The sequence below is a fragment of the Ambystoma mexicanum genome, chromosome 7p, assembly GCF_040938575.1.
Source record: "Ambystoma mexicanum isolate Mex_15411 chromosome 7p, UKY_AmexF1_1, whole genome shotgun sequence".
NCBI classification, from domain to species: Eukaryota; Metazoa; Chordata; class Amphibia; order Caudata; family Ambystomatidae; genus Ambystoma; species Ambystoma mexicanum.
Window position 1 is genome coordinate 70086323 of NC_090939.1, and position 12156 is coordinate 70098478.

Sequence of the window (12156 nt, forward strand, 5' to 3'; positions counted from 1 at the left end):
CAGTTGAAACAGCGCGCTGATGCCCATGGGCGCTTTACAAATGCAAATAAATAAATAAGTGAAGCAGTTACAGGAGATGAGATGGTGAGTGCCATAGGGCCTGCATAGTTAGTTGGTAGAAAGGGGAGGGGCTGCACGGCACAGTCGAAGCACAAACTCACCATGCGGCTTAGTAGCTAAGGCAAACAAGCGAGCAGGTGCACTGGGAATACTGTAGTACTGCAGAAAAACACACACCTATGCTTCGAATTTGCAAAAAGAGACACAAAATGCAATGCAAAAAGGGATAAAAAGAAGTTTAAAAACACACACCAGGCTTCGAATTTGCAAAAAGAGACACAAGGGGCTTCAATACAGCTATGATGCTCCCGTAATGAAGGGCGCCGGTACAGGACCGGCACCCTTCATTACGGGATGCCCTATTACGAGGTTCCCTTGCGGGACCCAGTAAGGACGTCTGATAAAACCAGGCGTCCTTAGCGGGTCCCGCGAGGGGACCAGGGAGCTGATAATGGGCCTGTTATTAACGGGCCCGTTATTAGCCCCTACCCATTCCCATTGAGGCCTATGGGTGATCAAATGGGAATGGGGATGGGTTTTTCCAATGAGGACTTACCGGGTCCTCCATGGTTGGAATAGCCCGGTAAGTCCTCATTGGAGGAACCCGGTATGGAGGCAGCCAAGCCCTTATTAAGGGCATGGCTGCCTCCATACTCGTAATGAGGCCCAGAATGTGATGAAAGAAGGAATAAGTGAGAATAATTAAGACAAGGAAGGCATAATGCTGTAGGCATACCTTGGTTCAACAGTTGTTATGGTTAGTGGAGAGGTGATGACAATGTTCAGCCATCCCTCACAAGTATTCTGCAGGGTGCATGGAGTTGCAGAGGCCCAAGTTTGTGGGGCAACAGGCTGCCTGCCTGGAGACTGTTCCATGGTTTGATGCAGAGTGTAAGGGGGAGGGGAGCCCTCCGAGACCTCCTAGGCCCGGACAGGCGCAGACAGGGGCCATAGATGTGGACCTTCAGTGCTGGGGGCTGGCTTATTTGCCTGCTGGCTTCAGATTAGCTAGATGTAGTGAGCTGTGTGCCAATCAGTGTGAAGGTGACATGGTTTCTGTGGAAACCCTTAGTGCACTTGCGCTGCAATCCGCACGTTTGTTTTACAGTTTTCTGGGCTAAGGAGCCTTGTTGGCAGCCCATGGCACGTGAATACTGTCGCTGTGCAAATTTGGGTATTACACACCATAAACAAAGAAAGTGCAAATGTGTGTCCCAAGCCCAAGAAGGCTCACCTTGATGCTTGGCTCCCCTGCCAGAGCGAGTTTAAAGATGCTAGGAGGGTGGGGAGAGGTCTAAACACTGCCGCTATGCTCACTGTGGTGAAGAAGACATTGAGGGTAGGATAGGGGACTGCAACCAGGGATAGATTATAGGAATATTGCATGGTGCCGAGGTAACAGGTTTTTGTTCTTCACAAACACTGTTGTTCATTGGTTCTTTTTTATGGGTTATTTTTGTTCATGAAGTTGTTACCATAGACAGTTGTGAACAGTTGAGGTAAGATTGCGGGTACCCCTCTCAATATATGGTTTAGGGGGAAGATGATTGATGAAAAGGAGGAGAGAAGGTCAGATGTGAATTGATACTGTTCTTAGGAATCTACTTACCTGGAATTGAAATGTAGTAGGGTGCACCAGAATGTTTTGATTGGGTCTGCATTGTTGAGAACCAATTGTAATGAATTCATACAGTACTGTTCTTTGTTTTAATTGTAAAATTAATAAAAACTATAATGATAAAAAAATGATTACAAGAGTACTTTCCCTTGAGAGGAACATCCGCATAAAACATCTGTGACGTATTGCTACCCTTCATTGCCCGAGTCGCCATTCCTATGGAAATCGTGACCGATCAAGGGACAAACTTCACTTCTGCAGTTATAAAGCAGGTCTGCCGACTCCTCCTATCAGGTCAAATGAAGAACTAACACAACTTCACCCTGACCACGGAAGCCGAATGGAAGTCGAGCCTCCACCCTAGGTTGGCACGGGTTCCTGTTTGTCAGTAACAGGTCACTGCGTGGCAGCCAGCGGGGGGAAGAGGGTTAGGGAGAACTTAGAAACACCGGAAAGAGGGTTAGGAAATGTAAATGGGTGGGACGGGGGAGTATAGGAAAACTCATAGCATAGGTGAACAAGTAAGGTGCAATAACCATAAGCTCCTTGAATCATAGAACAACCAGATAGAGCCTGGAGTTAGGGCTCATACTGCCGGCCCTTCATTACTCAAGAGCCTCTTATCTGAAAACCTATACATTCCTGTCCTCCTGACAAACATGCTCAAGCTTTCCTTACACAACGCATAGCAGATGATTGCCAGACAATAGCACAAACATAAGCACATGTGATGAGCTCCGTCAACCCTGACATCAGCAAAACGAATACATATGCCACTGCGGACAACTTGGAAGCATGAAATTAGTGTTTAGTGGTACATAGAACATACCCAATCAATTGTCCCTCAGACTCTGTAGCATTCCTTGTATTGGCCTAACCATTAGTTCCCTTGCGTATAGCATGGTTTGGCCCCTGCACCGTTTCCCACCAACACCACTGTCACCGTACCCCGAGTGCCAACATTTACTTATCTTTGGTCCGAGGGACCGAGTGTGGTACCCTCAGGCGAACTTGGTAGCGCCTTGCACATGAAGCCGCTGGCTCAAGAGTCTCTCGGAACTTCTTGTGGATGCGTGGAGACACTGCACCTCAAGTTAGCGTGTGAGGCATGCCTTGCAACTGACAGCCGTCGGACTTGCAGATCGAGGCCGTGGGGAGAGAAAGCAAGCCCCTCCGACCCACAACTGCTCTCGGCTGCTTCTTGTGCTTACTGCCCCCACTGCTTCAAACCTGCGTCCCCAGCTGCTCTTGCTTTCAGCCTGTGCCTGCATAAATCCGTAATCACCAGCAAGTGGCACCAGCTGCGGCAGTGCATTAGAAGCCGACCCAGCAGCCTCTCTCTCGTGTGTCCCGTCAGTTGGCGGCCGCCGGCCTTGATGTGAAATGTAATTTCCTCCTGAAAAAAGCTGCTCCTACTGTCTGACAACGCCACAGCTTGTTGGCCCGGATAGCGTGGCTCCTTACACAGCATACCGCCACCACAACACCATCCCCAATGCTTACATTACCCCCTCCCTCAGGGCCCCTTCCAGGTCGGGGTTTGTCCGGATACAACTGATGAAACAACCTTAGCAGTCTTGGAGCAACCATTGCAGTCAGTTCCCACAATTTGTCCTCAGGACCGTACCCTGCCCATTTAAAAAGATACCAGAGCTGACTGCATCTCCTCCTGGACTCCAGAATTCGATGCACCTCATACTCTTCGTATCCATCCTCCACAAGTACCAGGGTGTCTCTGAGGTCAAGCAGAAGCAACTGCAGGTTTCACGAAGGAAAAAACTGATGTATTTTCAAGTTTGCGGGAAGATTCAATTGAACTGCTGTTTGAGACACACATTTCACAATATCATAAGGCCTGATGTATCATGGAAGAAACTTTTGAGAGCCTGCCGACTTAATGCTCTGTGTCGACAGCTACACTCTATCTCCCACTGCATATGTAGGACCCACTTTCCTACTTCTGCCTGCGTATTCCTTATACCATTCCTTAGCCCTCGCCAAGTGCTGGCGCGCTCTCTGTCTGATCATGGAAATCTCCTGCTTACTCTGTGTTACTGCCGGTAACCTGTTGCTAGATGGTAATACCTCTGGCAGCATGTTTAACTCCTTCCCAAACAAATACATAGGAGGTGACATACCCAGTGATGCATAGTATGAGTTGTTATAACAGAATTACGCTAACCATAGAGCCTGAACCATGACAACATACCGCCAGCAATGAAGCAACCCAGAAACTGTTCCATCGTCTGATTAACTTTCTCCGTTTCCCTGTCAGTTTGTGAGTGATAACTGGTGGATAGAGCGCAGGAGATTCCCAACATCTGACAAAAAGCCTGTCAGAATCTGGACGTAAACTGTGATGCACGATCCAATACTATAGACCATGGTAGCCCATGCAGTGTCACAACGTGTTGTAGAAACAAACTAGCCAATTCCCCTGCAGTAGCTACCCTCAGGCAAGGAACATAATGAGCCTGCTTAGAAAAGTAATCCACAAGCACCATTATAGCATTGTGTCCTCCATTCTCTGGAACGTCTGTTACAAAGTCCATAGATATATGTGTCCAAGGCTCGTCTGGAGTTGGCAAGGGCTGTTATAAGCCTTCTTTCTTCGAGTGATCATCCTTGGACCTCACACATATCTCACAGTGTTGAATGTACCTATGGGTATCACACGCAATTCCTGGCCACCAAAAATACCTTTGCAACATTCTCAAAGTCTTTCTTTCTCCATCATGGCCCGCCAATTGTGACTTATGGCACCACAGCAGTGCCTTTTCTCTAAACGATTGAATGGGTAGGTATAACCTGTCTGCCTGATAAGGTAAACCAACCCCAATACACCTGTTTCTTCTCCTGTCCTGCAGTTTCTGCATCTCCTGAGTGGAAAAAGGCTCTCATCCCTCCATCAAAATGTCCTTAGTCACGGCCCCATCTATTTGGTCCACTGCTATGATATTCCTCTTCTCCTGAACTGCAAACTCCATGTTTCCTTGCCATGTAAGTGCATCTGCCTTTCCATTATTTCTCCCTGGCAAGTAAGTTACCACAAGCTCAAATTCCTCAAAAAAACGGAGACCTGCACAGCTGACGTGGGCTCAAGGTTTTAGCAGATTTCAGAAACTGCAAGTTCTTGTGATCAGTAAGCACTGTTACTAGATGGCGAGCACCCATCAAATAATGCTGCCATTTCTGAAAAGTGGCCTGCATCGCCAGCAGTTCTTTATCAGTAATTTTCTTGAAAAGAATGCCACGAGGTGCATCACCCCATCCTCGGTTCGTTGAGACAGGATTGCCCTTAACGCAAGATTAGAAACGTCCGTCCCTACTTGAAATGGCCTTTCGAAATACGGATGTTGCAAAATCGGTGCTTCCGTAAAAAGCAGCTTTTGACTTCCAAAATGCATCCTCCGCTTCTTCATCCCATCTAAATTTTGTGGCCTTCTTTTGAAGTCTTGTGATTGTGGTAATAGTGTGTGAGAAGTTGCTAATGAATCGGCGGTAGAAGTTGGCAATCCCCAGGAAGGACTGAATGTCCTTTACACATTGCAGAGATGGCCATCGCGTGACTGCCTGTACCTTCTTCTCATCCACAATCAACCCCTCTGGAGTCAGGATAAACCCCAAAAATTCCACCCGCGTGGTATGGAATTCACACTTTTCCATTTCAGCAAACAAATGTTACTCCTGCAACTGCTGGAACACCGCTTTCACCAGCTGGACATGCTGTCCCACAGAATCAGAGTAAATCAGAATGTTATCTATGTAAACGATGACAAAAACATCCAAATACTCCTGCAACTACCCCTTGCATGAAATACTAAAAAGCTGCAGGAGCATTACATAAACCAAACGGCATCACTAGATACTCAAAAAGGCTGAACTTTGTCAGAAAAGCCATCTTCCACTCATCTCCCTCCTTTACATGAATCAGATGATAGGCTGCTCGCAAGTCTAATTTAGTATAGATCTTGGCTGATTTTAATTGATCTAGCAGGACTGATATTGGAGGCAAAGGGAACCTGTTGTTTATAGTGACTCTGTTTAATGCCCTGTAATCGATACAGGTCCTCAAAGTACCCTACTTCTTGGAAACAAAGAATAGGGGACAGGAGACTGGAGACTTGGAATGTCTACGACACACTAACATCTAACATGTCATCCAAATATTGTCGTAAATGTTGTGTTTCCTTTTCAGAGAGCATGTAGATATGACTACATGGTAACCTTGCATTAGGATCAAGGCCAATTACACAGTCGTAGGCTCTATGATTGGGGCAAAACCTCTGCCTTTCATTTACAGACAGCTCAGAAAACTTGTGGTACTCCTCCGGCAGAGATGTCACCACTGCCCCAATACGTGCTTGAGTAACACCCTCCACCAAAAAAGCAGTCTGACCCAAGGCTTTCCTCACATGATCATCACACCTTCACAGATCAAATGTTAAGGTCCTTGTCTCCCAATCAAATCTGGTATTATTTGTCACCAACCATGGCATTCCCAGAATCAACTCAAATTGAGGCACAGCAACCAAATCGAAGGTGATTACCTCCTCATATCCCTTTGCACACACCATCTTAATGGGTAGAGTTTGTGTCGGGATAGGCCCTGAAAGCAAAGAAGACCCGTTGACCAATTGTACTGGTTCTGCCACCCCCTTGGGCTGAGTGGGTATCCCTAATTTGGTGGCAGCAGTAATGTCTAAGAAATTCCCTTCGCTCCAGAATCCACCATTGCAGAAAACTTTTCCTTCGTGTCAGAGAAACACAAGGTCACAAGTAGGTACAGATGGGGTGTCTTATTTTGACGTGTGTTGACCACTAGGTTTGGGAACTCAATTTCAGTAAGCCGTTCCCCCCCCAGCTACCGAGCCAATTCTTTTCCTGATTCCGACCTCTTCCTGTCTGCACTACGAACCAGAGTGTTGGGGCAATGTTTGATATAATGTCTGAATTTCCCACAGTATAAACATAGATAATTTGATCTTCTCTTTTCCCTTTCCTCCGAAGACAACAGCCCTCGCACACTGCCAAACTGCATAGGCTCCCCCTCAGATGATCTCTGACCTTTTCTTTTCCCTTTTTCTCTCACGGAGTCTATGATCTAACCATAATGCTAAATCAATCAGTGCGCTACAAGAGTCTGGTTGTGGCTCCACATTAGCTATTGCATCTTTTAACTCATCCCAAAGCCCCTGGTAAAACAATACGGCTTACTTGGGCTTGGCCCATCCTGTCTCGACCACCAACCTGTTGATATGAGTCACATAATTCACAATTCATAAGTCCCTAGTTCCCTGTCTCAACCCCAATAACTCCTTATCCTGTGCTATGGACACATTTCTTCCATCAAACAAATGCTTGAATTCTTCCAAAAACTGATTCCAGTTGTACAATATTGGGTCATACTATACACTTGTGTATAGGCGCGTTATAAATGCCATATCATATCATATCCTTTTGTACCAACGGAATGGCCCATTTCCTCAGACAAGTAAGAAATTACAAACACGGGTCTTGCTTGCGCAGCCTCAAATGCAATGGGTTTACATAGGAAATGTAACTGGCATTGGGTCAGAAACATTGGGTCTTCCGCCTACGTGGTGCGCTTACACATGATGCAAACACCATCCCGAGGCCTTACACCTCCACATCAAACAGTTAAGAACAGCTGTTTATCACACACAAACGGACGGTTTGTTGGAACGATACAATAAAGCGAAGCTGACCGAATATGTGCAAGACCTGGCCCAAACCATGGAGAAGCTGCAGGCAGTATCCAGGGCTCATTTACAGCAGTCTCGAAGGGTGCAAGAAACATACTAGAACCGAGGAAGGCGCCTATAGATGTTCAAAAAGGAAGAGGAAGACACAGTCCTGGTATTGTTACCAATGTTTGTAAATAATATGTTGGCTATCTAGAGAGGGTCATATACCATAGAGGAAACCATAGGCCTGGGAATGTGCAAGATTCTACAGAATGACCGAAGACCATCAGTGCAGGCATATCACGTAAATCTCCTGAAACAATGGAAGGAGGCCCCCGTCGTCACTTTTATGCAAACTGAAGCACCAGAACCCGCCGAAATGCATCCGGAAAGAAATAGCATAGGGATGGAGAGTCTCAATATCAATTCAGACTTGGAGCCAGTCCAAAGGAGACAATTGGACCCTGTACTCCATAGGTGCCAAGGCACCTTCTCATCACTTCCTGGGAAGACCAGGTTAAGTAACCCATAGTATCAGAACCCTACCAGGGCTGATAGTTCCGTTAAGACCTCATAAGATCCCCAAAGCACAGAAAACAGTGGTTGGGCAAGAAATACAGAGCATGCTGGACATGGGTATCATAGAGCCATCGACGAGTGAATTGTGTTTTCCTATCGTTCTAGTACCTAAACCAGATGGTAGTATCAGGTTTTGCATGTACTTAAGAAAGTTAAATAGTATCTCACGATTAGATGCCTATCCCCTGCCACATATGGAAGAGTTGCTGGAATGCCTGGGACAACCCAAATACATCACAACTATCAACCTCACGAAATGGTATTGGCGAATTCCCTTACAACCAGAAGATAGGGAAAAGACAGTCTTTGCCACACCCAGCGGATTATGCCAATTTACAGTATTGCCCTTCAGCTTACATGGGGCACCCGCAGTCTTACAGAGATTGAGTTCTAGAGGCACTGACAAGAACAGGCTTTGACAATAAACACTAAGAACACAATGGTGTGGGAGCCTGGAACAATAACTACCTAGAAATTATGTGGGATTTGGTGTGCTACAGTCACAAAAAGACAAAACACAAGCCGTACACAACCTTCTCTTCGAACTCCAAGGCGGTATGGGCCTTTCTGGGGTTTGTCGGATACTATCAAAGGTTTATCCCTCACTTTGTTGACCCTACCTGTCCCGCAGACAGATTTGCTAAAAAACACCCTGGCATACTGTTGACCCTACCTATCCCGCAGACAGATTTAGTAAAAAACACCCTGGCATACCTGAGGATGACATAAAGGTGAAGGCAATGCAGGACTATGAAGACCACAAGAAGGCCCTGGATGCCAACGTAATCATACATTGGAGAAGCATCCTGTGCTTTTCATCAACCGGAAACTGTTACCCCATGAGACTAAGTATGTTACCATTGAAAAAGAATGTCTTGCTGTCAAATGGGCCATTGAGGCATTGCGATACTTCCTCTTGGGATGGCACTTCACTCTGATTACTGACCACTCTCCCCTAGTTTGACTGTTGAGACACAAGGGTAGCAACCCCAATGGTTTCTGGCCATGCAGCATTTTTTCTTTTCTACGATTCACTTACTCTGTTATTTGCTGTTGCAGGCGGACTTCCTGTCTCAGTCCTGCTCCCTTACCAATCATCAGGGCTTAAAGGGGGAGATGTGTGAAGAGGTGCCTCCTCTTTCTGGGAGCCTCCTATGTTGGTCCGGGCCCCAGGGACATTACGAGCGGTGGCTTGTGACAAAGCTCTGCTATGGGAAAGCACAGCGGCTGAGGCGGGCACGATACTCGTGGGAATCCGCAGAAGCTGCTGGCACCTCCAGGCAAAGGAGAGAGCTTGCCGAGGGATGCTTCAGAGTCGGTGGGATGACAGCTTCCCGGTGAACGTGCGCACGCTGAATACCCTGTCCCTGGCAATGGCAGGAAAGAGAAGGGTGGGGCTACCAAAATCACCTTGAGCCCCAGAGGAGGGTCCAGGGGCTAACAGGCATGCCCATTGGCTCTCCAAGGGCTTGAGAAGGAGAGGAAAAAGGAGGAACCAATGAAGAGAAGGGGAGGGGGATTTAAGGCAGGAAGTTGGGGACAATGGGTTTGTAACATGCTCCTATGCTGTTGCAGTAGTAACTGAAGTCGAGGAGGAACAGGAGGTCTATACATGGACCTGCTGAAGGCAAGTCAGGATCAGGCTGAGGAAAATGCCAATTGTTTGATCCAGCCAATCAGGACTAAAAACACGTAAGAAAAGGGCCCAGATTCCTGAAAGAAGGGAGCAAGGGCACACTGGGCAGAGCTCCTGAGAGGCATTACTCAAAAGAAAGAACAAGTTTTTCCTGCACCTTGCGTTTCTGTTTCTTTACCCACCTCACACCTTCACTGCCATTATTGTAGCGATACACCTAGCCGCTTGTTGGTACATATGCATTAAACACTTTGAAGTAACCGTGTGGGCTCTGATGACATACCATGCTGGATCGAAGGTAGGTAGGGCAGTATGTTGCTAGTTCAAATAGTTACATCAGGTTAAGTACATAAGGGCCTACAACCACCAAAAGCCAGCCCACACTATACCTGTCACTCTGTAGAACATTCACCCAGTACACCAAACACATTCCACTGAAGCTCACATGCTCTCCAGACACTAGAATACATAACAGTTTTCCATGACACTCTGACAAACATGCACATTAATACACTTCTCCCTCCGTACAGACACAAGCGCACATGTGCGCGCAGACACACACACACATGAAACAAAAGTTCAAGAGAACATTACTAAGCGTCTCCCTCCGTACACACATACACACACACACAGAGGAAATTGCAGGAGCACATTATACACTTCTCACTCTGTAGACACACACATACACTCCGCACACCACCCATGCATGCAGTACGGCATAACAGAACCACACATATAAACTGATCATAAGAGATGACTCACAACCAGTGTTTACTATAAACACAAGAAATCATATTGACTGCAGCACCACACTGCAACCTCTATGCCTCATGCACACCACAAAGAACCACAAGAATATGGAACTCCAATGCAACATCCACGTTGCAACCATATCGCTCTGTAACTTCCATGCAGCATCAACACTGCAACCGAATATCTACCTATAACATCCGATATAGTGCATGTCATTTCCCCAACCCAAAGACCTCCATGCCTCTAAAGTCCAATAGAACACCATACAAATCTCCCCTTACCTGATGTCCATGTCCATGTAGTAGCACTTATGTACCTTGGCCATGACGGAGTTGAATCATGCCTTCCTCCACCAGGTATACACTATGCTCTGAGCCCATGAGCTATCTCTCTCCAATTATCTGGATCGATTGTGCCAGACTCGTAACCCATGCACTAATAGCACTCATGTACCAACGCCATGACTGAGCTTGATCATTGCCCCTCCAGATTTGCACCACGCCATCAGTCCAGAAGATGACTATCCTGGTTTTCTTACTCATCTGGAAAGCTTTCAGCAGAACTACACACCGAGGGCCTACTAGCAATTATATCTTTCCTAATTCTATTTATCTGGAAATGTATTTAGCAGAACTACCCTCTGCGGGCCTCTTTAGCTCCTATATTTAAAAAAGCAATATGATTTGGGCCTTATCTAGTTGTCATCATCCAACAGACAACGCCAATAAGAAATTGCAGTCCCACTAAGACACAGAGAGAACCTTAGCCTAATAGCCCCGAACCCCAAAGGTAGATACCATCCCCTCGACAGGCTCTGGAAGCGCATCAGGAACAGGGACCCCCTCGAATCCACATAGATGCTCAAACACACTGATATGCTAACTCTCTCCTCTGCACCAACAAACAATAGAATGGCGAATGGAGCTAGACCCCTCGATTATTTCAGCCTAGCTGCACACATACTTGCACACCTTCATGATCACCCCAACAGTCTTTAGAAAGCCGCGATAGCCCACAGAAATCGGCCTAACTGCACACAGAATCCCATTCCCAAACTCCACTGCCGCCAGAAATCAGCTACTCAAGTGCATTTGGCCTTGCTGCACACATTCTACTGATCTCACACAACCGCTTCACCACGCCTAGCAGTAGAATGCAGCTGCACACCACTTAATTCGCCCTGGCTGCACACATACCGAGTGCACCCAGCACTATTTACTACACTACTCTCTCCACTGACCTGGACTGCTGTCCCCGAGGGCGTTCAACCCACAGCGGTTTAGAATCACACAAAAGGCACTACACAAATGCCCAAAAACATAAAATAATAACCAAAGCGGATCACCCTGCACTCATATCCAAAAAATAGAGAATACATTCTACACTGGGTTATGGGAACCCTGACCCCTCCTAACATAACAAGCCCCTACAACATGTAAACAACAAAATACATTTGACCTGGCAACCCAAACCTAACATCGTACCCTCCACCTCTTAGAAGGGCCCATACTACTAACCAATGCACAAGTCCACCACACACTTATGTACCAACGTCATGACTGAGCAACATGTCAATGAACACAGGCATCAATAACACAGTAGTAATGCTGTTACTCCTCCCCCTGGGCTGCCAGCTCTCCTACTTCCAGCAACAGCTCCAATAATTGAGGGTCGAAGGTAAAGATAAATATCTTGCACTGTCCGATGGAGTACACTCCCTTCTTACTGCTGCCAGGGTAATATTGTTACACTGACAACCCCAAGTTCTCAACTGCTGTTCCTGGTGCACCTCCACCACCACA